This window comes from Sminthopsis crassicaudata, chromosome 4 (genome assembly GCF_048593235.1).
Source record: "Sminthopsis crassicaudata isolate SCR6 chromosome 4, ASM4859323v1, whole genome shotgun sequence".
Classification (NCBI taxonomy): domain Eukaryota; kingdom Metazoa; phylum Chordata; class Mammalia; order Dasyuromorphia; family Dasyuridae; genus Sminthopsis; species Sminthopsis crassicaudata.
Window position 1 is genome coordinate 358,689,721 of NC_133620.1, and position 23,165 is coordinate 358,712,885.

The window sequence follows — 23,165 nt, forward strand, 5'->3', positions numbered from 1 at the left end:
AAGAATCATGGGAGAGTGGTAGAATTCAATTCCATGACTAAAAGCATACTGTAATATTTATTATATTATGCTGCTAAATTTTTTTATATTGCTTCCCTTTAAAGCTTTTTGGCAGTAGAGTTTCTACTATGAAAAAAAAAATGACACATTGACAGAAGGGGAAACTCAACCTTTAATCAGGTTGGTCAGAACCTCTTATCATTTGGTAATCCAATATTCATATTCTAGTGGAATATGTCACATTACTGATGGTAGCAGAACAAACAGCAGCTCAAGTCATTGTGGAATAGACATTTGCATGGGTGACCCTTGCCTACTATAATTTATATATTACTATATTATATTCTACTAAATTACTATAATTCAGAACCAGTTAAGTCTCTCCAATGTATTAACTAGTAGTCAACTCTATAATTGTCCTTGAACCAAAGACAAACGATTAAAATTAATGGGAGACAACATGATTTGAAAGAACAAGGGGAGCACTTTTTCTAGATTCCTTGTTTTTTAATTATATAAATTTATTTGTTAAATTATTACTGTATATTTAACCCCATGGATAAAAGATGCAAATTTTAGCAGAGTTCCATAACAGGGTAGATTTGGAATTACTTTCATGAAACTTTCAAGGAAAGAAGTCCCTGGACAATGACTCAGGGAACATTACTTAAGTGTTAACAAAGTGAGTTTCCATATTAAAGTCAGCTTTGTATCAGGCTGCATGTCAGAAAGTAATGATCCCTTAAATACTGATATGTGATCTTGACTTTGATGAAGATTGGTGACTGTGCTACAAGTAGTACCAATTGCATTCTGGGCTAATATTTTTGTTGCTGATCATGCTCATAAACTTGACTTTATAAAAATAATTTAATATGAAATGCAAAGATTTGGCATCATTCACCAACAGTTAAGATTTTTAAGATTCATGACTTTGTCTTTAGGGAAGAAGCCTGTGATTTTTAGTCTTCTCTTTCCATTAATATTATGTACTTTTGTTTTGTTCTGAGCTGGTTAGGATTTTTTTCTCTTTCTTTTCCTTCTTTAAATGATACTTATATAAAATATCCCTGATGGGGATAGCCTCCTCAAATATTCTCTTTCCAAGCTGGAAATTTGAAGCTACTTTTCTGGAGATCTTAGATAAAAATTCCAATGTTTATGTATTAATATTATATTACTTTCTCCCATTTCTTTGGGTGTTCTTCTAAGTTTCTTCTTAACTTTATGGTTGCTTCTATTTCTCAAATGCAAACTTGCTTCTAACCTTAGATCTTCCTTAGGATTCCTTGTTTCCTCCTTCCAAATAATCTATATATTTTTGGAATTATCTTCTAGATCTTTCCAGAAATGCCCTAGGTGCCCAGCAATGAGAAACACTTAAAACAGGTCAGAGTGTCCTGAATGAACACTGATATGTTATCTGAATGAAAGGAAGGTTTATTGCCAATGAAAAGTTGAATTTGGACTTGGTTTCTCAAAGGTACATTTCTTTCATAATCTTTTCCCAATTTACTTTCACAAATACATTTTTCTCAACTCTCATTGAAGCCAGAGGTGCTTTTGAAAGGCTTTGGCTATTGCTCCTGCTAACAAAAAAAAAAAAAAAAAATCTATTTCTAGCCCTGGGCAGGCATTGCCATTGCTATTACTTTTACCCAGTGAATCAGCCAACATATTTTTCAGTCAGAAAGGAGACTGAATTTGATCCTGAAGTACAAGTGAATATAAATGCAGCAGTGTTTGAGCAAGTAGTCCAAATTCATGAACTATTAGTTTGAAAGCATTCTACCACAAATTGTTGTACATGAATATGATTGAATATTATCGTACTACAAAAATATAACTATGAAGAAACTTGGGAAACTTATATGAAGTTTGTAGAGTAAAGTAGGAACAATTGAGAGAAGACTATATATCATGACCATAGTAATGGAAAGAAAAAAATGGCTCTGAAAGACAACAGAATTTAGATCAATGTAATGATTAATTTTTAATATAGATAATTGAGAATGACATACAGGATTCTTTATATTGAGATGAAAATAATGGACCATATATGTAGACCACAATCTGTCAGTCATGTCAACAAACTGATTTTATTCTGCTTAATTTTTGCTTGATGGCTCTTATTTGTTTCAAGGAAGAGTTCTATTGAAAAATGTTCTGGAAAATAATAATAACTGAAGCCATGACAGTGGACAAGAATTTCAGAGTGAGGAAGATTTAGTTGCAAGTCCAAATGCTGATAAATACTAGCCAAATTGTCTCTTTTATATCTATTTTTTAGGTCAGCTGTTTTTCCAATGAGGTATTTTACATTTTCTTCTATTTTGCTTTCTCCTTTAGTTTGTTTGACTGGTTCTTGAAGTCTTATAGAGTCATTAGCTTTCATTTGCCCCACTCTAGTTTTTAATGTGTGATTTTCTTCAATTTAACTTTTGTATCCCAACCCCCCCTACTAGTTGTTGTTTTCTTTAGTGGATTTTTTTTTTCATTTAGGCAATTATACATGTTTTTTAAGGAATTGCCTTCCTTTCCAAGCTGTTGACCCTCTTGCATGCCTGTAATTTATTTTCTCATATTTTCGTCTATCTCTCTTATTGGCCTTTAAAGTCTTTTATGAGCATTTTGAAGAAGCCTCTTTGTCTCAAGACCAATTCATATCCCTCTTTGAGATTTTCTCTAAGGATATTTTGTCTTTCTCTGAGTTGGTGTTTTGAAATTCCCCATCATCATAATAGCTTTCTATTATCAAGATTCTTTTCTTTTTCTTGATAATTTTCTTCCCTTTTCTTTGGGTATTTCATTTTTCAAATATTTATTTATTTATTTATTTATGCATGTATTTATTTATTTATTTATCTATCTATCTATTTATTTATTTATTTATTTACTTATCTATCTATCTATCTATTTATTTATTTATTTATTTATTTATTTATTTATTTATTTTTATTTTAAAGGTGGAACTCTGCTCCTGGGATAAAGGGGGTGCTGTTTCAAACTTCTTCTGCAGCTCTGAGCCTTGTTTTTTAGCACAGGGGTGCCCTGGTGTTTGCAGGGACTAATTTTTTATGCTCTTTTAAGGAAACTGTAGCGTTCTGTTCTCTAAATTGTAATTGTTCTCTGTGAGAAGATCCCTTGGGGAGCTTCTGAAGGCAGCTTTTATTTCAGTTCAGTTCAATAGTCCCAAATGCAGCCATTAGTTAAAGTCCAACTTCTTTATTGTCTCTTCCAAAATCTTATCTCCTTCACTTGGGGCTTGGCTAGTTTTCTGGAGGCCTTCCTCTCTCTTTGGTTCCCAAGAGCTCTTGTCCAAATGTCTCCAACCATCACAAAGGTGGAAGTGGGAATGAATCTTGACTCTGGATCTCCTCCAGCTTCCAGTGGGCTTGTCCTTTTATATGATCTTTTAAAGATGTGAAAGGTGTGAACTCTAAACTAGAGAGCTGTTAAGTACCATGCTAAATTAGACAACTGATTTAGCACCTTGTAAGAATCCTAACAGAAGGGGGGCGTAGCCAAGATGGCAGAAAAGGCACATGTTACTTTCTAAGTTCCTCTCATACCTCATGACCAATAATTAAATTCAGCCTCAAAAATTGCACTTGACTGACAAAATTCATTAAGACTAAAAGTACAACTCACCAGCCAAAGATAATCTGGAAGTTCATCAGAAAAAGTCTGTCCTGAGGGGCTGGAATAGATCAGCTCAAACAAGAAATTAGGAGAGATTAGCAAACAGAGTGGACTGGGGGAGGGGTTGACCTCTGTGGCTCCTAACAGGACCTGGGTATACCACGCAAAACCGGAAGTGACTCAGCACAGACCACAATACAGCTGTACAGTCACATTCTGCAGTACAAAGCATTTCCTTGGGGGCAGTTACAAATCTGCACAGCAGGGGAACACAGCCTGGGGAAGCCTCTAATCTGCACAGTGTGGGGCTCGGCCTGGGCAATAGAATTTCCTCAGTGCAACTGTGCTTCCCCGGGCAGAGACACGTCTAGTTGGTGAGGGGCTATTTATTGGTCGGCTGCTAATACCCACAGCCCCACAGCAGCCTTTGGCTTGGGGCAGTGACAGTTTCATTGCCCAGTCTCTAGCTCCAGGGCAGTAACTAATCCACAAAGCAGGATTCTTCACTGGGTTCTTCCACACTCAGCTGAGCTAATCAGGTCTAAATCACTTCCGGTGGGAAATTCTTTCCCAGAGCACTCCCATACCTGGCCACTCTCTGTAGCCAGCTAGCACCTATCCCTGCTTTGCAGAGGAAGCTGGTAACCTCCTTGCCCTGAAGGCAGAATGTACATGCTTTTAAAAATGAGTAAAAAAATCAAAAGGACAATCATTACATCTATACAGAGAGAGAGCAGGTTCTCAACCCCAAGGAGACTAATAGTAAACAGCCTCCAGACAATACCCATATAACACTCTTCCAGAAGAGAGTATTAAAAATCTCAAAAGAGTTAGAAGAAAAATGGAGAAAGGAAAAAGAAGCTATGCAAGAGAGTAATAACTTCCTGAAAGGTGAATTAGAAAAGTTAAAGAATTCCCAGGAAGTGCAGGGAAACAGAATTTGTGAATTGGAAAAGGTGAAGAAATCACAGGAAAGTAGGATTTGTGAACTGGAAAGGATAAAGAATTCTCAAGAAAGTAAGATTTATTAATTAGAAAAAGAAAATAACTCACTAGAAAAAAATTAATGAAATGGAAAAAAATTCCATAGAGAACAACTAATTTAAAAACTAAAGTGGACATATACAAAAAGAAGTAAAAAAAAAAAGCTAATGTAGAAAACAACTCATTAAAAATCAGAATTGAACAAATAGAAATGAATGATTCATTGAAACATCAAGAATCAGTCAAGAAAAACCAAAAAAAAAAAAAAAAAATAGGGAAAAATGTTAAATATCTTCTTGGAAAATTACAGACCTGGAAACCTAGGACAGATAATCTGAGGATGATTGGACTTCCTGAAAATTAAGATGAAAAAAAGAGCCTTGATATTATTTTACAGGAAATCATCAAAGAGAACTGCCCAGATATAATAGAATCAGAAGATAAAATAGGCATTGAAAAAATTCATCCAACACCTTCTGAAAAAGACCCTAAAATAAAAACTCCAAGGAATATTGTGGCCAAATTTCAGAACTATCGGACTAAGGAAAAAAATATTGCAAGCAGCCAGAAAAAAAAAAAAAAAATCACATATCAAGGTGCCACAATAAAGATCATTCAAGATCTGGCTGCATCTGCATTATAGGATCAAAGGGCCTGGAATCTGATATTCTGAAAGGCAAAAGAACTGGGAATGCAGCCAAGAATAAACTACCCAGCTAACTTGAGTGTTTTATTCCATGGAAGAAGATGGGCATTTAATGAAACAGATGAATTCCAATTGTTTCTAAGGAGAACACCAGATCTAAACAAAAAATGTGCTCTCTGATCATAAGACTCAAGAAAAGCAGAAAAAGGTAAAAGGAACTCATGAGTACTATATTTCTGTTGTGGATATGCATGAAGACCACATGTATACTTTGATTTTACTGATACAACATAAAAAGGGAAGTAAAATGGAAAGGTGATAGTGTCAGAAAAAAGGGAAAGGGGAGATAAAAAGAAGGAAAATACATCCCACAAAGAGGCAAAGGAAACCTATCACATCTGAGGGAATTTAGAGAGGGGGAGGACCATTGTATGAATCTTACTCTCATCAGAGTTGGCTCAAAGAGAAAATAATTAACATATTTGCTTTACAGAGAATTTTCTCTCACTTCATTAAAAGGGGGGAGAGGAAAAGGGAAAAGGAAAAGAGAAATAAGGGAAGGGTACAAGAAAGGGGAAGAGATTCAAAGGAAAATGGGAGGGATAATAAAGAGGGTGAGTGGTGAGACACAAGTGCGGTCCATAAGTTTAATACTGGGAAAGGGGGTTAAGAGGTGGAAGAAAAAGAAAAGCATAATCTCAGGATAATAAGATGGCAGGAAATAAAGAATTAGTAATTTAAACTGGAAATGTGAATGGGATGAACTCTCCTATTACGCAGAGGCAGATAGCTGGCTGGATCAAAAGTCAGGACCCTGCAATATGTTGTTTACAAGAAACACATTTAAAGCAGGGAGATACATACAGAGTAAAGGTAAAAGGCTGGAGCAGAATCTACTATGCTTCAAGTGAAGTAAAAAAAAGGAGGAGTATCTATCCTTATCTCAAACCAAGCAAAAAAAAAAATTGCTCTAATTAAAAGAGATAAGGACGGAAATTATATCTTGCTAAAGGACAGCATAGACAATTAAGCAATATCAATACTAAACATATATGCACCAAGTGGTATAGCATCTAACTTCCTAAAGGAGAAGTTAAGAGAGTTGTAAGAAGAAATAGACAGCAAAACTATAATAGTGGGAGATCTCAACCTTGTACTCTCAGAACTATATAACTCAAACCAGAAAACAAATAAGAAAGAAATTAAGGAGGTAAATAGAATATGAGAAAAATTAGGTATGATAGATCTTTGGAGAAAACTCAATGGTGATAGAAAGGAGTATACTTTCTTCTCAGAAGTTTATGAAACCTATATAAAAACTGACCATTTATTAGGACATAAAGATTTCAAAATTAAATGCAGTAATGCAGAAATAGTAAATGCTTTCTTTTCAGATCACAATGCAATAAAAACTACATTCAACAAGAAGTTAGGGGTAAATAGACCAAAAAGTAATTGGAAACTAAATAATCTCATCTTAAAGAATGATTGGGTGAAACAGCAAATTATAGAAACTATAATTCCATTCAAGATAATGACAATGATGAGACATCATACCAAAATTTATGGGATGCAGCTAAAGTGGTAATAAGGGGAAATTTTATATCTTTAGAGGCTTACTTGAATAAAATAGAGAAAGAGAAGATCAATTAATTGGCCTTGAAAATTAAAAAGCTAGAAAAAACCCAAATTAAAACCCCCCAATCAATTACTAAACTTGAAATTCTAAAATTAAAAAGAGAAATTAATAATATTGAAAGTAAAAAAAATCTATTGAACTAATAAATAAAACTAAGATTTGGTTTTATGAAAAAAAACAATAAAATAGATAAACCTTTAGTAAATCTGATTAGAAAAAGGGGAGAGGAAAATCAAATTATTAGTCTTAAAAATGAAGAGGGAAGACTTTCCACCAATGAAGAGGAAATTAGAAAAATAATAAGGAGTTACTTTATGGGGGCAGAGCCAAGATGGAGGAGAAGATATATGAGAATTTCTAAGCTCTCCCTTACCCTCAATACCAATTATATAATTCAGCCTCAAAAATAACACTGGACTGCTAAAAATCATGAAGATTAGAAACACAACAACTTACCAGCTGAAGAGAATCTGGAACATCATCAGAAAAGGTCTGTAATGAAGGGAGGGGGAAAAGGACCAGCACAGACAGAGAGAGACTAAAGGCTAGTTTACTGTGCCAATTGGGCTGGAGAGGTCCCTGAGGAAAAGCTAATGAGAAAGAGGATTCTGGCATAGGCTGATAGCTCTACTCTGCTTGCAAAAGAGCTGACCAGCAGAGAACTCAAGCCACTTAAAAAAAAAACAAAAAACAAAAAACACCAAGACCTGTCTATAGCTACCCCAAACTGGAAGTGAGACAGCACAAATCAGGGCACGCCTTCTGCTGTCCGGGGCTTTTCCTTGGAGCAATTAAGAACCTTCAAAGCAGTGGGGGAGACACAGCCTGAAGCAGCCTCTAATGCACAGCAGTGCAGCTACAGTGACTGTGCATCCCGGGGAGGAGATACTTCCAGTCTGTGCCCTGGGGCCGGTCAGCTACTAATATCCATGGCCCCACAGGGGGCTTTGGCCTGGGATTGTGATGCTTTCACTGTTCAGCCTCTAGCCTTAGGACAGTCGCTAGGCTACAAAGCAGGGGTCCTTCACTGGGCACACCTGCAGCCCAGCTCTGAACCACTTCTGGAGGAGGAAGAGGGAACTCTCTCCCAGAGTACTCTTGAACCATTTATACCCAATTCACAAGATAGCAGCCTTTCATATCTCTGTTCTGTAGAGGAAGCTGGAAACCACTTAATCAGAAATCAGACCCCTTAAATTATAAAAAATGAGTAAGAAATTGAAGAGAATGATTGACAGCTTCTATATAGAAAAAGAGCAGATCTCTAACCCTGAGAAGGCTAACAGCAGACAGTCTCCAGATAATCCCCTGAAGGGGAATGTTACCTGGCCACCATCACATAACTCTCTTCTAGAAGAGACTTTTAAAGACCTGAAAAGAGAGTTAGAAGATAAATGGGCAAAGAAAAGAGAAGCTATGCTAGAGAGTAACAATGTCCTGAAATTTGAATTGGAAAAGATAAAGAATTCACAGGAAATGCATGGAAACAAAATTTGTGAATTGGAAAAGATTAAAAATCACAGGAAAGTAGGATTTCTTAATTGGAAAAAATAAAGAATTTTCAAGAAAGTAGGATTTGTGAATTGGAAAAAGAAAATAACTCAGTGAAAAAAAAATTAGTAAAATGGAAAAAAAAATTCCACAGAGCAAAATAATTCATTTAAAAACTCAATTGGTCATATATAAAAAGAACTAAAAATGTGAATGAAGAAAATAACTCATTGAAAATCAGTACTGAACAAATAGAAATGAATGATTCATTGAGACACCAAGAATCAGTCAAACAAAATAAAAAAAAAAAAAATGAAAAGCCAGAGAATAATGTTAAATATTTATTGGGAAAATATTATAGACCTGGATAATAGATCTAGGAGAGATGATTTGAGGATCATTTTACTTCCCGAAAACTATGACCAAAAAAAGAGCCTAGATTTTATTTTACAGGAAATCATCAAAGAGAACTGTCCAGAGATAATAGAAACAGAAGGGAAAATAGAAGTTGAAAGAATTAATCCAACACCTGAAACAAACCCAAAAAAAAAAAAAAAAAAAAAAAAAAAACCTCCACAGAATATTGTGGCAGAACTTTCAAACTTCAGAAAAAAAATATTGCAAGCAGCCAGGAAAAAAACAATTCAAATATTGAGGTGCCACAATAAGAGTCACTCAAGACCTAGCTGTATCCACATTAAAGGATTGAAGGGCCTGGAATCTAATATTCCGAAAGGCAAAAGAATTTGGAATGCAGCCAAGAATAAACTACCCAGCTATATTTACCATTTTCTTCCATGGAAGAAGATGGACATTTAATGAAACAGAGGAATTCTATTTCGTTCTAAGAAAAAAAAAAAACAGACTAAAACAAAAACTTTGATCTCCATCCACAAGACTCAAGAGAAGCAGAAAAAGGTAAAAGGAACTCTTGAGAAAAGTTTTTCGGTTGTGCATATACAGAAAGTCCACATGCATAATTTGATTTTACAGATATAATATTTTTAAAAAGGGGAAGTAGAAAGGGAAAGGTGATAGTATCAGAAAATGGGTAAAGGGGAGATAAAAAGAGGGAAATTACATCCCAGGAAGAGGCAAAAAGGGAATTTAGAGAGGGAGAGAAACATTGTGTGAATCTTACTCTCATCAAAGTAAGCTCAAAGAGTTAATAATTGACATATTTGTTTTTCAGAGAATTCTCTCTCACCTCATTAAAAGGGGGGAGAGGAAAAGGGAAAAGGAAAAGAGAAATAAGGGAAGGGTACAAGAGAGGGGAAGGGATTTAAGAAAAGGGGGGAGGGACACTAAAAAGGGAGGGCTGCATGACAAAAGTAGGATCCATAAATTAAATACTGGGGAAGGGGTTCAGGGGCACAAGGGGAAAAAAGCATAATCTGGGGATAATATGATGGCAGGAAATATAGAATTAGTAATTTTAAGCGTAAATGTGAATGAGATGAACTCTCCTATTAAGCAGAGGCGGATAGCAGACTGGATCAAAAGTCAGAACCCTACAATATGTTGCTTACAGAAAACACATTTAAAGCAGGGGGATACTTACAAAGTAAAGGTAAAAGGCTGGAACAGAATCTATTATGCTTCAAGAGAAGTCAAAAAAGCAAGGGTGGCCATTCTTATCTTAGATCAAGCAAAAGCAGAAATTGATCTAATTAAAAGTAATAAGGAAGGAAACTATATGCTGCTAAAGGGGAGCATAATCCATGAAGCCATATCAATACTAAACATATATGCACCAAGTGATATAGCATCTAACTTCCTAAAGGAGAAGTTAAGAGAGTTGCAATAAGAAATAGACAGCAAAACTATAATAGGAGGAGATCTCAACTTTGCACTCTCAGAACTAGATAACACAAACCAGAAAACAAATAAGAAAGAAATTAAGGAGATAAATAGAACATTAGAAAAATCAGGTATAATACATCTTTGTAGAAAACTGAATGGTGATAGAAAGGAGTATACTTTCTTCTCAGCAGTACATGGAACCTATATAAAAATTGACCATATTTTATGGCATAAAAATCTCAAAATTAAATGCAGGAAGGCAGAAATAGTAAATGCTTTCTTTTCAGATCACAATGCAATAAAAACTACATTCAACAAGAAGTTAAGGGTAAATAAACAAAAAAGTAATTGCAAACTAAATAATCTCATCTTAAAGAATGATTGGGTGAAGCAGCAAATTATAGAAACTATTAATAATTTCACCCAAGATAAAGACAACGATGAGACATCATACAAAAATTTGTGGGTTGCAGCTAAAGTGGTAATAAGGGAAAATTTTATATCTTTAGAGGCTTATTTGAATAAAATAGAGAAAGAGAAGATCAATGAATTGGGCCTGCAACTTAAAAAGCTAGAAAAAGACCAAATTAAAAATCCCCAACCAAATACTAAAGTTGAAATTCTAAAATTAAAAGGAGAAATCAGTAATATTGAAAGTTAAAAAAAAAAAACTATTGAATTAATAAATAAAACTAAGAGTTGGTTTTATAAAAAAGCCAATAAAATAGATAAACCTTTGGTAAATCTGATCGGAAAGAGGAAAATCGAATGTTAGTCTTAAAAATGAAAAGGGGGATCTTTCCACCAATGAAGAGGAAATTAGAGCACTAATAAGGAGTTACTTTGCCCAACTTTATGCCAATAAATTTGATAATTTAAGTGAAATGGATGATTACCTCCAAAAATATAGGCTTCCCAGATTAACAGATGAGGAAGTAAATTGCTTAAATAGTCCCATTACAGAAAAAGAAATAGAACAAGCTATTAACCACCTCCCCAAGAAAAAATCCCCAGGACCAGATAGATGGCTTTACATGTGAATTCTACCAAACATTTAAAGAACAATTAGCCCCAAAGTTATATAAACTATTTGAAAAAAATAGGGGATGAAGGAGTCCTACCAAACTCCTTTTATGACAGAGACTTGGTACCGATAGCTAAACCAGGTAGGGTGAAAACCGAGAAAGAAAACTATAGACCAATCTCCTTAATGAATATTGATGCTAAAATCTTAAATAAGATATTAGCAAAAAGACTTCGGAAAATCATCCCCAGGATAATATACTATGATCAAGTAGGATTTATACCAGGAATACAGGGCTGATTTAATATTAGGGAAACTCAGTATAATTGAACATAGTAATAAACAAATTAACAAAAAACATATGGTCATTCCAACAAATGCAGAAAAAGCATTTGATAAAATGCAACATCCATTCCTACTAAGAACACTTGAGACTATAGGAATAAATGGATTATTCCTTAAAATAGTCAGCAGCATATATTTAAAACTGTCAGTAAGCATCATATGCAATGGGGATAAACTGGAACCTTTCCCAGTAAGATCAGGATTGAACCAAGTTTGCCCACTATCACCATTATTATTCAATATTGTATTAGAAATGCTAGCCTTGTCAATAAGAGTTGAGAAAGAGATTAAGAGTAGGTAATGAGGAAATCAAACTTTCACTCTTTGAAGATGATATAATGGTATACTTAGAGAACCCCAGAGATTCTAATAAAAAAGTTATTACAAATAATTCACAACTTTAGCAAACTTGCTGGATATAAAATAAATCCACATACATTCTCAGCATTTTATACATCACCAACAAAATGCAACAGCAAGAAATACAAAGAGAAATCCCATTCAAAACAACTGTTGGGACCATAAGTTATTTGTGAATCCATCTCACAAAGAAAAATCAGGAAGTATACAAGCAAAATTACAAAACACTTGCCACAAAAATAAAGTCAGATTTAAATAATTGGGAAGACATTAAGTGCTCTTCGATAGGCCCAGCGAATATAATCAAGATGACAATACTCCCTAAACTAATCTATGTATTTAGTACTATACCAATCAGACTCACAAGAAACTATTTTAATGACCTAGAAAAAATAAAAATTAAACTTCATATGAAAGAACAAAAGGTTGAAAATTTCAAGGGAATTAATGAAAAAAAAAATCAGATGAAGGTGGTCTAGCTGTACCTGATCTAGAGCTGCATTATAAAGCAGCAGTCACCAAAACCATTTGGTATTGGCTAAGAAATAGACTAGTTGATCAGTGGAACAGATTAAGTGCAAAGGACAAAATAGGGTACAACTATAGCGATCTAGTGTTTAACAAACCTAAACATTCCAACTTTTGGGATAAGAATTCATTATTTGAAAAGAACCTGTTGGGAAAACTGGAAATTAGTATGACATAAATTAGATATGGACCCACACTTAACACCATATACCAAGATAAGATCAAGATGGGTCCATGATTTAGACATAAAGAATGAGATCATGAATAGTTTAGAGGAACATGGGATAGTTTACCTCTCCGACTTATGGAGAAGGAAGGAATTTATGACCAAAGGAGAACTAGAGATTATTATTGATCACAAAATAAAAGATTTTGATTACATCAAACAAAACTAATGCAAACAAAATTAGAAGAGAAGTAACAAATTGGGAAAATATTTTTACAGTTAAAGGTTCTGATAAAGGCCTAATTTCCAAAATATATAGAGAACTTACTCTTATTTTAAGAAATTAAACCATTCTCCAATTGATAAATGGTCAAAGGATATGAACAGACAATTTTCAGATGATGAAATTGAAACTATTTCCACTCATATGAGTGTTCCAAATCACTACTGATCAGAGAAATGCAAATTAAGACAACTCTGAGATACCACTACACACCTTTCAGATTGGCTGAGATGACAGGAACAAATAATGACAAATGTTGGAGGGGATGTGGGAAAACTGGGACACTGATGCATTGTTGGTGGAGTTGTCAAAGAAAGTTGGTGGAGAGCAATTTGGAACTATGCCCAAAAAGTGATCAAACTCTGCATACCCTTTGATCCAGCAGTGCTACTCCTGGGCTACCTCTAAAAATATAGGCTTCCCCGATTAACAGAGGAGGAAGTAAATTGCTTAAATAATTCCATTTCAGAAAAAGAAATGGAGCCTGATATTAATCAGCTCCCTAAGAAAAAATCCCCAGGACCAGATGGATTTACATGTGAATTCTACCAAACATTTAAAGAACAATTAGCCCCAATGCTATATAATGTATGTGAAAAAATAAGGAATGAATGAGTCCTACCAAATTCCTTTTATGACACAGACATGGTACTGATACCTAAACCAGGTAGGTTAATAACTGAGAAAGAAAACTATAGACCAATCTTAATGAATACTGATGCTAAAATCTTAAATAAGATATTAGCAAAAGAATACAGAAAATCATTCCCAGGATAATACACCATGATCAAGTAGGATTTATACCAGGAATGCAGGGCTGGTTCAATATTAGGAAACTATCAGTATAATTGGCCGTAATAATGACCAAATTAACAAAAACCATATGATCATCTCAGTAAATGAAGAAAAAGCATTTGATAAAATCCAATATCCATTACTATTAAAAACACTTGAGAGTATAGGAATAAATGCACTTATCCTTAAAATAATCCATAGAATCTATTTAAAACCATTAATAAGCATCATATGTAATGGGGATAAACTGAAACCATTCCCAGTAAGATCAGGAGTGAAACAAGGTTGCCCACTATCACCATTTCTATTTAGTATTGTATTAGAAATGCTAGCTTTGGCAATAAAAGCTGAGAAAGAGATTAAAAGAATTAGAGTAGGTAATGAGGAAATCAAATTGTCACTCTTTGCTGATGATATGATGGTATACTTAGAGAACCCCAGAGATTCTACTAAAAAGCTATTAGAAATAATTCCCACCTTTATCAAAGTTGCAGGATAGAAAATAAAGCCATAAGTCATCAGCATTCTTATATATCACCAACAAAAATCCAACAATTAGAGTTACAAAGAGCAATTTCATTTAAAGTAATTACCGATAGTATAAAATATTTAGGAATCTATCTGCCAAGGGAACATCAGAAAGTATATGAGCCAAACTACTAAATACTTTCCAAACAAATTAAGTCTGACCTAACCAATTGGAAAAATATTAAATTCTCTTGAATAGGGCGAGAAAATATAATAAAGATGACAATACTACCTAAACTAATCTATTTATTAATCAGACCCCCTAAAAATATTTTAATGACCTAGAAAAAATAACAACAAAGTTCATATGAAAAACAAAAGGTCAATAATTTCAAGGGAATAAATGAAAAAAAAAATCAAAGGAAAGTGGCTTAGCTGTACCAGATTTAAAATTATATTATAAAGCATTAGTTACCAAAACCTTTTGGTATTGGCTAAAAAATAGACTATTTTATCAGTGGAATAGGTTAGGTTTAAAGGACAAAACAGTCAGTAACTTTAATAATCTAGTGTTTAGCAAACCAAAAGACCCAAGCTTTTGGTATGAGAACTCAATGTTTGAAAAAAAATTGCTAGGGAAATTGGAAATTAGTATGGCAGAAACTAGGCATTGACCTACACTTAACACCATACACCAAGATAAAGTCAAAATGGGTTCATAACCTAGGCATAAAGAATGAGATTATAAATAAATTAGAAGAACATAGGATAGTTTACCTCTAGACCTGTGGAAGAGGAAGGAATTTATGACTAAAGAAGAACTAGAAAACATTATTGATTACAAAATAGAAAATTTTGATTATATCAAATTGAAAATTTTTTGTGCAAACAAAACTAATGCAGATAAGATTAGAAGGGAAGCAATAAACTTGGAAAACATTTTTACAGTCAAAGGTTCTGATTAAGGCTTCATTTACAAAATATATAGAGAATTGACTCTAATTTATAATAAATCAAGCCATTCTCCAATTGATAAATAGTCAAACGATATGAACAGACAATTCTTAGATAAAGAAATTGAAACTATTTCTAGCCATATGAAAAGATGCTCCAAGTCATTATTAATCAGAGAAATGCAAATTAAGACACCTCAGAGATACCCCTACACACCTGTCAGATTGGCTAGAATGATAGGGAAAGATAATGCAGAATGATGGAGGTGATGTGGGAAAACAGGGACATTGATACATTGTTGGTGGAATTGTGAATACATCCAGCCATTCTGGAGAGCAATTTGCAACTATTCTCAAAAAGTTATCAAACTGTGGATACTTTTTGATCCACCAGTGTTACTACTGGTCTTATATCCCAAAATGATCTTGAATGGAAAGGGACCTGTATGTGCAAGAATGTTTGTGTCAGCCCTCTTTGTAATGGCCAGAAACTGGAAATTCAGTGCATGTCCATCAGTTGGAGAATGGCTTAATAAATTATGGTATATGAATATCATAGAATATTATTATTTTGTAAGAAATGACCCACAGGATGATTTCAGAAAGGCCTGTAGAGAATTACATGAACTGATGCTGAGTGAAATGGACGTGGCCATCTTCAACAATGAGATGAACCAAATCAGTTCCAAAAGAGCAGTTCCAATAAATCCAGCTAAAGAACTCTGGGAGATGACTATGAACCACTACATAGAATTCCCAGTACCCATATTTTTTCCATCTGCATTTTTGATTTCCTTCACAGGCTAATTGTACACTATATCAAAGTCTGATTCTTTTTGTACAGCAAAGTAAGTGTTCTGATATGTATACATATATTGTATTTAATTTATATTTTAACATATGTAGTATGTATTATCTTGGCAATCGTCAATGTTTAAAATTACCCTTGCATATATCTTGTAAATATAAAGCTATAATAATAATAATAGTAAAAGAATCCTAACAGGAAAGAACTTAGTTTCCCAGAATTTGTCTTATGAGCTGGGACTGGAGACAGCCTTACCAGTGTACTCTGCTACTGAAACAGGACTTATGGTTTCAGTTGCTCATTTTCTGTGATTAAGAAATTCTCTGTCTGTGCTGCACTGAATATCCCTATGACCCCAGTGAGACTGATATTCCCTGAAGTTTTTGCAATCTATCTTGAGATGGAGAATGGTTTCATTCCATCAGACACTTTTCAGAGGCTTGGTTTCATGTGGTTTTCAAGGGAAACCTGGTTGAGCAACTTTCTGGTTTCACTCCATCACCTTACTAAACACTGCTTACACAAATGAAGTCCTGTCTAAAGTATTTGAAAAATATCAATTGCTCATAAGCTAATATACAAAAAAGTGACAATTCTATCCAAATTCTTTAATGTCATACCAATCAAACTGCAGAAAATATTTTATAGAACTAGAAAAATAATAAAATTCATCTAGAGAACAAAAGATCAAGAATATCAAGGGGATTAATGAAAAAAAAAATACAAAGCATGGTAGCTTAGCAGTATCAGACCTAAAACCTTATTATAAATCACCAGTAATCTAAACCATTTGGTGCTGGCTAAGAAGTAGAGTGCTGGAATAGTGAAATAGGTTAGATACACATGGTACAATAATCAATGAATAAGTAATACAGTGAAGAGGGATTAAAAACTCACTATTACACAAAATTTCCTGGTAAAACTAGAAAATAATGTCTGAAAATTGGCATGGACCTACGTCTCCACCACATACCACAATAAGGTCAAAAGGGATACATGATTTGGACATAAAGGGTGATATAAACAAATTAGTAGATCAAGATATAAAATGTCAAAATTGGAAGCCACACTAAAAAAACTTTTGCTATGGAGGTAATTTGAAAAAGCATTTAATTGGACATATAATAGTAGATTACTGAGTATAAGTTACAAAATTGTAATATTGATTGAATACTTAATTGTTAGACATCATGTGTCAGAGTGAATAATGGAATAGATTTCTCTCTACACCTTGGAAAATGTTACTGTCCTATTGTGGCTGTTATTAAGAAATCTTAACCCTAATTCTAAATGATATCCAGCCTTTTCATATTTTTTATTCATCACATTCTACTTATAATTTCCAAAGACTAACTGCACACTATAATATTTTTTCCCAAATATTAAAGTATTAGTGAAGTATAAACATCAACATGTACTCTGACATATTTCATTTATTTATTTTTGTCAACCAGAATAATATTTTGAGAATCAGAAAAAAAATGAGGTGAAAATAAATTTGTATTAACTAATTATGTATTTCAACTATTGAATTCAATTTCATATTCTTTAACAACAGGAACAATTGTGTGTCATGTTAGAGCATGGGACCCTGCTAAAAGAGAGTACAGAGGCCACCTTGACCTTTGATGCACAATAAGTTTTCTACCACATTGCAGAAATGCCCTGTGCAAGGCCAAGGAGCAATGATTTATGTCCATGGGAAAGATTTCAGTCTGAGGTTATAATATAGTTGCTCTTAAGAAGGGATACCTTGACAAGGCCTCTCACCTGTGAGCAGGTTTCTAGAATTGCTGGATCAGTTCTCCTCCCATTGACAGAAAACCATGCATTCACAAAGCCCAAGAGCTGCTTCTCTAAATTTTGATTGGGGATTGCCTACTGTTCACATGCTGATTACGTTTGTAAAACTGTCAACAAAGCTGTACCATAGAATAAACTGGAGCTCTTTTCACATTCAATGAATTTCCCATCTCATTCATCTCACCTCTAAAATCAAAGGGTTCAAATACTTTGAGCTCTCAATCAAGGTGGCCACAACAATATCAGTAGTTGATAAAGTAACTAAAAATCAAATTAAGATAAAATATTTCAACAAGTTTTTAGGCTAAAATAATGTGAAATATTAATTTTAAGCTTAAAAATAAAATAAATTAGAACTACATAGACATTACTAGATTCTTCAAACATGATGATTAGCAAATAAGTTTGACTTTTAGAACTTCAAATTAAATATAACAAAAAGATTACTTACATCATGTTAATTCAACATTGTTACATTACTTACATTGTATAAATTCAATATTATTGTAAATACAAAGTACTTAAAGGTGTCTGGGCCTAATTCCTCTATTTCCATTAGTTGAGATGGTATGACTTTATAATCATTTGCTAAAGAGTTTAACTAATAAAGAATTCATTATAATCTCCTAAAAACTTATTGTTTAATAATTGGTGATCTAATTTAAAGTACATAAAAATAAGAGCTCAAGTCATTGAAGCTTTTAAAAAATCTGGCATGTTTTTCAAAATAGTATTTTATTTTTTCCCAATTACATGTAAAGAAGATTTTTAAACTTTCATTTTCACAAGATTTTCAATTCCATTTTTTCTCCCTTCCTTCCCTTTCGTCCCCTCCTCTAACAATGATGGACTATTATATATAGGTTATATATGTGTTATCATGTATATTTCTATAATTTCTTTATTAGTCACAGTTGTGAAAGAAGAAAGAGATCAAAAGAAAAAAAACTCACAAAAAAAGAATAAATTAGTGAAAAAAATGCTTTGATCTGCCTTCAGAATCCATTAATTCTTTCTCTAGATATGTCTAACATTTCCCTTTGTGAGTGCTTTGTATTTGTCTTGGATCATTAGGTTGCTAAGGAGAGCTAAGTCATTCATAGTTGATTATCACACAATGTTGAAGATACAATGTTTTCCTGGTTCTTATTTCACTTTTCATCAGTGTGCATAAGTTGTTTTTGTTTTTTTTTTTTTCACATTTTTTCTAAAATCTGTCTGTAAAACTGTATTCCATTACATTTGTAAACCAAAGCTTTTCCAGTCATTCCCCAATAATGGAGATCCCCTTAATTTCTAATATTCTGTTACCACAAAAAGGACTGCTATAAATATTTTTGCATATATTAATCCTTTTCACTTTTTATGATTTCTGATTCTTTTCTCAATAGTAAAAATAGTTTTCAACATTTATTTTTGTAAGACTTAGTGTACTAAATTTTTCTCCCTCTCTGTCTCTGATACACTGCTCCCCAACACAACAAGCAATCTGATGTAGGTTAAATATATGCAATACTCTTAAACATATTTTGTATTCATCATGTTGTGCAAGAAAAATCAGATGCAAAGATTCAAAAAAACGCAAAAAAGAAAAAAAGTGAAAATACTATGCTACAATCCACATTCAGTCTTCATAGTTCTCTCTCTGAACACAGATGGTATTTTTTTATCCCAAATATATTGGAATTGCCTTGAATCACAGCATTGTTGAGAGAAGCCAAATGTATCACAATTGATCCTTATATAATCTTGTTCTCACTGTGCACAATATTTTCTTGGTTCTGCTAACTTCACTCAGAATATGAATCAGTACTACTAGTCAAAGGGTCTGCATAGTTGTACAGCCCTTTAGGAATAAGTCAAAATTACTCTCCAGAATGTTTGGATCAGTATACAAATCCATCAATAAATTAGTGTTCCAATTTTCCCACATCTTCTCCAAATTTTATCATTTTCTTTTCTTTGTCATATTAGTCAATATGATAGGTGTGTTCTTGGAGTTCTTTTAATTTGTATTTCTTTAATCAAAAGTGATTTCAAACATTTCCTCATATGCTTTGTGATAGCTTTGATTTCTTCATCTGAAGACTACCTGGTCATATCCTTTGACAATTTATCTATTGGGAACTGGCTAGTATTATAAATTTGACTCAGTTCTCTGTATATTTAAGAAATGAGGCCTTTATTAAGATATTTGCTAGAAAGATTGTTTCCTTAGCTTTCTGATTTCCTTCTAATCTTGATTGCATTGACTTTATACAAAGCTTTAAAATTTTTAATATAATCAAAATTATTCATGTTTCATTTTGTGATATTCTCTATGTCCTGTTTGGTCATGAATTCTTCTCTTACCCTTAGAAAGATTATTCTTTGCTCTTCTACTTTCCTTATGATGTCACCCTTCATGTTTAAATCATCTGCCCACTGAGACTTTATCTTGGTATATATATATATGTATATATATATACGTATATATACGAATATATATATATATATATATATATAGTGAGATGTTGATTTATACTTCATTTATGCCCTATTATTTTCCAGTTATCCTAGCAGTTTGTAAAATATTATTTCTTATGTAAATTGTTAGCACTAATATCTGTCTGCCCAGGTTGCATGTACCTTCGGATTCTAATGTTTATTGTACAACAAGAAAATGATATTCACACACATGTATTGTACTTAGACTATATTGTAACACATGTAAAATGTATGGTATTGCCTGTCGTCGGGGGGAGGGAATAGAGGGAGGGGGGGCAATTTGGAAAAATGAATACAAGGGATAATATTATAAAATATATATATAATAATAAAAAAAAAAAACTCAAAAAAGAAATAAGATCTTAAAAAAAAAATATTATTTCTTAGATTAATAGCTGGAATCTTTGAGATTATCAAATATTAGGTTATTATAGTAATTAACTACAGTGTCTTGTGTCCTTAGTCTATTCCATTGATCCATCAATCTATTTCTTGGGCAGTGGTAGATAGTTTTGATGATTACTGTTTAATAATATATTTTGATAATGGGTAGTGCTAGGTCATCTTCTTTTGTATTTCCCTCCCCCATTACTTCCCTTGATATTCTTGACCATTTGCTCTTCCAGTTGAATATTGTTATTGTTGCTATTGTTTTTTAGCTCCATCTGATAATTCTTGTTTTATATCACTGAATAAATTAAATAAATTTATTAAATTTAAATTAAATTTATTAAATTATTATTAAATTAAATTAAATTAATTAGTTTAGACAGAATTATCATTTTTATTTTGTTGGTTCAGCATACTCATTAACAATTGATGTTTGGGGGGGCGGAGCCAAGATGGCGGAGAAGAAACACACGACTCAGTGAACGTCCTCACTCCCTCACAACCAATTAGATAAATTAAGTCTCAAAATTAGCTCAGGACTGATAGATACCACAAGGACTGGAAGCACGACTTACCAGCTGAAGAGAATCTGGAGTTTCAACAGGAAAGGTCAGTTCTCAGGGGAGGAATAAGAGAGACCAGCACAGACGGTGGGGTAGGGGCACACTGCGCCCATTGCGCTGGGAGGGGCTCTGGGATCAGAGAAGCCACTGAGGTAAAGGAATCTGGCACAGGCTGTTAGCTCTTCTCTGCTAATTATTTAGCAGTTCAGAAGAGAAAGCCAAAATATTTTAAAACTCAGATTAGATTCCCTCCCCCCCACCCTGGGGGTGACTCAGCAGAGAATCGGCACCAGGGGGTGTGGCCTCAGCTCCCTCCTGAGAATAGTTAAGAGACTGACAAGTGGGTGGATAGGGCCCAAGGCAACACACACTGCCTAGCTTAGCTGGAGGGAGTGGAACTCAGCTCCAGGAAGTCCCAGAGAAGCGGAACCTTTGAACTAGGGACCGCGGTTTCTGGCAGACACTTCCGTTTTGAGCGCAGGGGCTTCTCACGTCACCTGCTGCAGACATCCACTCCCCACCCGGACACATAGACTGGGCTTCCTGCAGTCTTCACTATTCTACGCCCTTGAAGCACAGTAGTGCTAATCACCTCTGAGGCACCTCCAGGGAGGGGGTGGGGAACTCTCTCCCAGAGCTCTATCTTAGCTCCCGCACAGGGGCCGCTGCATCCATCCCGTCTGGGAGGAAGCTGGTAAAGAAGTAAATAATTTCCTACCCCAGGGACAGACCCCAAAAGATTTTTTTAAGTATGAGCAAAAAAGCTAGAAAAACTATAGATTCCTTCTATACAGAGAAAGAGCGGGTATCCAACCCCGAGGAAGTTAACAGCAAAGATTCAGAAGATAACAACCTAAAGGGGAACGATTCCTGCCCCCCATCCCATAACTCTCTCCTAGAAGAAGCTCTTAAAAAATTGAGGGAGATCGAAGAAAAATGGGGAAAGGAAAGAGAAGTTATGATAGAGAATAACAATGTCCTGAAATTGGAGTTGGAAAAAATAAAGAATTCACAGGAGATGCAGGGAAACAAAATTAGTTAATTAGAAAAGGTTAAAAAAACACAGGAAAGTAGGATTTCTGAATTGGAAAAGATAAAAAAGTCTCAAGAAAATAGAATTTCTGAATTGGAAAAAGAAAATAATTCTCAAAAAAAAAAAATTAGGGAAATGGAAAAAAATTCAATAGAGCAAAATAACTCATTTAAAAACGAAACTGGGCATTTACAAAAAGAACTAAAAACTGTGAAAGAAGAAAATAACTCCTTAAAAGTCAGGATGGAACAAATAGAAATGAATGATTCACAGAGAACCCAAGAATCAGTCAAACAAAACAAAAAAAATGAGAAGCTGGAGAACAACGTCAAATACTTACTGGGAAAATCTATAGACCTGGAAAATAGATCTAGGAGAGATAATCTGCGGATTATTGGACTTCCCGAAAACTATGACCAAAAAAAGAGCCTAGATTCTATTTTACAGGAAATTATCAAAGAGAACTGTCCAGAGATAATAGAAACAGAAGGGAAAGTAGATGTGGAAAGAATTCATCGAACTCCTTCTGAAATAGACCCTAAAAAAAGAACACCACGGAATATTGTGGCTAAGCTGCAGAATTACCACACAAAGGAGAAAATCCTGCAAGCAGCTAGAAAAAAACAATTTAAATACCAAGGTGCCACAATAAGGGTCACCCAAGATCTGGCTGCCTCCACATTAAAAGATAGAAGGGCCTGGAACCTGATATTCCGAAAGGCAAAAGATCAAGGACTCAAACCAAGACTGAACTACCCAGCTAAGTTTAGCATCTTTTTCCATGGAAGAAGATGGTCATTCAATGAAACAGAGGAATTCTATATGTTTCTAAGAAAAAAACCAGACTTAAACAAAAAATTTGATCTACATCCACAAGACTGAAGAGAAACAGAAAAAGGTACACAGAACCCTTGAGAACTGTAACTCTGTTGTGGGTATATAAAAAATACTCAA